Raw genomic sequence first — 4,185 nt, forward strand, 5'->3', positions numbered from 1 at the left:
TCGGGAAGATATTTGATTTGTGTCTGCAAGGCTTTAGATGGCAATTGTGGCCCTTTTGGACAGTTCACACCAGGTTGAAAATGAAGTATAACTAAGTGTCCTCTAAGAACTTAAAGGGATCCAAAGTGCCACAAAACGTTCTAGGACAAAGGGGACAGGAAGGAAGAAATAAGATGAACTAGATTTGAGACCAGATTATAAATAGCATGAAAGTGGGACTCCTTTTAAGAAGGAACAGGATGTCTTCAAACAAAATATTAACAGACGAAATACAACAGATGATGCTTGTGAAATGCTTCATAAATGCAAACAACAAATGGATTTGAACCAATTTAAGGTGATCAAAACCAAATACTCAAAATACACATTGCCATTTCTTTATTTCGTTTAAATCTGACTTGTTGGTAATGCCGAAAAACCAGGTGGGCTTATACCAGGGCCGTTGTCAATGGGGAACAAGAGGTTATGGGGCCCACTAAGTGCACCCTCATAATTAGTCATTAGTAGGGCTGTCACAATTTCTTGATTAAATTTGAGTACTCGATTATAAAAAAATCCTTGATTGCATTTTACCCGTGTCGATTAACCCGCAGAACACCGGAAGTGGCGCATAAAAGCATTATAAGACCATTTTCGAAGGCTGCACGAAATATTAAAACCATTTAAACATCATAATAAAGCATAGTGCTATTGTGAATTCACAAAGGCTGCGATTCAGTTAAATAAATATATGTGCTGCGGGTTTAATATGAGCTTTATTTATATTCGTGTAGGTTACGTGCATCTGCTGCTCCACATAAACAGTTATCATGTACATGCGCAGACCTGCTCAACCTCCATCTTTGCATATGCTGTGAGTCCGAGTTACTTGTGACGTTCATCTGGGAACAGTGCACACCATTCTATCAGATTTATAAGGTAAATCATTTATAAACCTACGCCAGCACAGGAGAATACACCATCTTTCAACATGCTAAATGTTTACCGCTACTTCAAAATAAAAGTGTAAACCCTCGCTCTGAGTTTGCATGTTTTGATGTCCACATGTTCTTGTTCAAGAAATGACAGTGGCTGTAGCATTTCTATCATAAAGAAGTGACCAAAAATTAAACATTAATTGGACAATTGAATTAAATGTTTAGTCAATAGGTGCGTTCACGCCATATCGTAATTACCATGATTACGAGATACCAACTTGTAAAAAGCGACCTCTTTGAACTCGTAATTACAACTTGTACCACCTGACCACCTCAGATTCATTAGGCGCTATGTTTAGGCATTGATAGTGCGATGACTGCAGCAAATATTAAAGAAGGATTAGATCGCGCTGTAAAGTGTAAAAACAATCATCAGGCCACTGGCACCCTCTGCAGGTATGTGATATAATACAAAATGTGCATAAGTTATGATTATATTATTTCATTACATGATGTGTTTTAATGGTTTTGTTCAATAAAACCAAATGATTATTTGCTTTAGATATTTTATTTGAATAAATTATTATTGCCTCATTGCTATTATATGTGTGTTTTAAGTCATTTTAAAGTCTATTGTTCGTAGGGTTGCAAAAAAGTTAAATTTCCAGTAAATTTCGGACATATTCCAGAAATTTTGGAAACTTTCCAGGATTTTTTTGGAATATTCCAGGGATTTTTGGAAAGTTTCCAGAAATTTTCCACCTCTTTGGAACCCTAATTGTTCACTTAGGTATATTTTTATTACAAAAAAACCCCAGAATACTCGATTAATCGTTCGAATAATCGCCAGATTGCTCGATTACCAAGATAATCATTAGTGACAGCCCTAGTCATGAGTCCTGTGAATTCAAGCGACCCTTGTTTATACCATACCGAATTTCTTCTCTTTAACATCAGAGGTTTAAGAACTTCACAGAAATGTGGTATCGTTGAGGTTGATGCAGTTTGAAGGAAGTCGAAATCTAACCGGTCCAATGCTAGTGCTACATTTATATAAAAAATATATTATTTCTTACCCAAAAACAAACAAAAAAACTCTTCTCTTAAAGACTTGAGTGATAGCAAGAGGCCAAAACAGTTGAATCCTGGTCCAAACTCAGACAGCCCAGCAATGCCAAGAGCCAACAATGCAGAGAAATATCAAAGGTCTCATGAAAGAACTTGGGCCAAAATGGAAATAAAAATTTGCATCTGACAAGGAAGTGGCATCAAAATATTGAGAGGGAAAAAGAGAAACTACAAAAACAACAACAACAAAAAATGGGAATGTCAGGTTCTTTCTGGAATGCTGTTTTGAAATAAAACATGAGCTTCCTAATGTTTATAATATTTGGTCTAATTGCACTTAAGTCATGATTTCATCCATCTGAAAATGTTCAGTAACTACAAAAAGTGAAACTGCAGCATTTTCTCTTGGCTAATGTGTAAACAGTGTCATCCTTGCCTGTCAGTTTCTCATGAGCCAAAAACCACCAACAAAACTGAATACTTCAAAACAACACAAACATGTTCCCTTCATTATTAAAAGAAAAAAAAAAACAATAAAACACATATCTGATTCCCATTAAAGAGTCAACGTAAATCGATTGAACTTACCTGTGCAATACAAGACCTGCAGTACAAGTTTTAAACATCACTCGTGGGTAATATTGCCAAGAACAGAGATAGAACGCAATACTGTACAAGAGTTCACCAGTTACAAAAACTAAAGAAGAAACCATAAAAACTCTATTAACGAAGCTCTTTCCAGAGAAGAGCAGTTTCAAGAGAAGTTCAACACCAGTCCTAACCAGGTGTGACGTGACAAGTTTCCAGTGAATTTGACCATCCAATCTGAAAGCAAACATGCCTGTGACACAATCACACAGCCAGTCAAAACCTATGGAATGAATTTGGACCAATGAGGTTTTAATAATAGTTGGCGGAGCTAACAGAGCACAATACCACAAAAATAAAAACGGACAAATGTGAAAAACAAAGCGTCCTGTTGCTTAGTGCTTTTTTCAGATGCAACTGCAACTCAAGCACGACTTATCGCTTGTCTTATCGTTTCATACCTGGTTAGGACACAATGTAAGGGGCTAAGAGCCTTCTATAAAGAACAAAGCAGATCCTAAACTTCCTAATCAGTGGGTGTTTTCGAAAAGCCCCATTTCAATGTGTGATTTCATATTAGTCATCTCTGAAGATACTACTGGTCAGCAAGAAAAACTACCTAAAAGAAAGATGTGTTGTTTTATGGGTAGTCGCATGCTTTGAATGAACTCCTGTAGTAACTGTTAGAATGAGGATTATCACAAAGTAAAACTGCATAATCTCAGAAAATCAAGAGAAGTGCAGGATAAGGATAAAAAGGTGTCTCCGCACATAGAAAAATTAAAATACAAGGAATAATATGTCTGGCACGGGATTTAAAAAAAAAGAAAAAGAAAACAAGAAAAATGTGTTCTGACACAACTATTGCTTTGATTTTGATAACTGAGCAGGGTCAGTCCACACCCAACAGCAGTGACTCTACTACACTTGTGTGTGCTAAACGCTTCCACGGGACGACTTCATTTAAACCTGCATGCTTCAGACCAATCATCCGTTTCCACAGGAACAGGCCGTTCGCAAACAGCTAGAACCTGTTCTGCATTTGGTCTCCGCTTCGCAAGCAGGGCTGATTTTGGCTGACACCACATGGTGTCTCCAGGAAAAGGGCACAACAATGTAGGATTAAATCAAAATAAAAAAAGTTAATCAGACTGAAGGATGCTTCCAACCATGAGGTACTATTTAGAGGCTGTTTTCCTAGGCCGGCCTTACTGGGAAATGATAACTCCAATGGGTCGAGGAGGAGAGATCACGACTGGAATGCAGATTCAGAACCAATGCTGAAAACCTCTGAGGAGTTGTTAAAGCAACTGTTAAGATGCGTGCTAGACTTCGTGCTAGACTTCATTCATCCTGATTGTAGAAAAACTGTTGGATCAATTGATTGATGTGACGGCGCTGGGCAACTGTTCTCAAACTCCAGACTAGAAAGGATTCCTCAGCAGAAGCACCCTGAGAAGAGACAGGGAGAGGAGGAGAGTGTAGGAAAGTGAGGACAAACACACCTCTAGAGAGAGACGCATTAAAAACTGTCCAAGTTTTAAGGTCTTAGCCAATAAATGCCTGGCGGCGCAACAATGGTAACAGTCAACATTTAGAAAGAAAGAACCTG

Source organism: Sinocyclocheilus rhinocerous, unplaced genomic scaffold (assembly GCF_001515625.1).
Source record: "Sinocyclocheilus rhinocerous isolate Xijiao unplaced genomic scaffold, SAMN03320098_v1.1 scaffold3972, whole genome shotgun sequence".
Classification (NCBI taxonomy): domain Eukaryota; kingdom Metazoa; phylum Chordata; class Actinopteri; order Cypriniformes; family Cyprinidae; genus Sinocyclocheilus; species Sinocyclocheilus rhinocerous.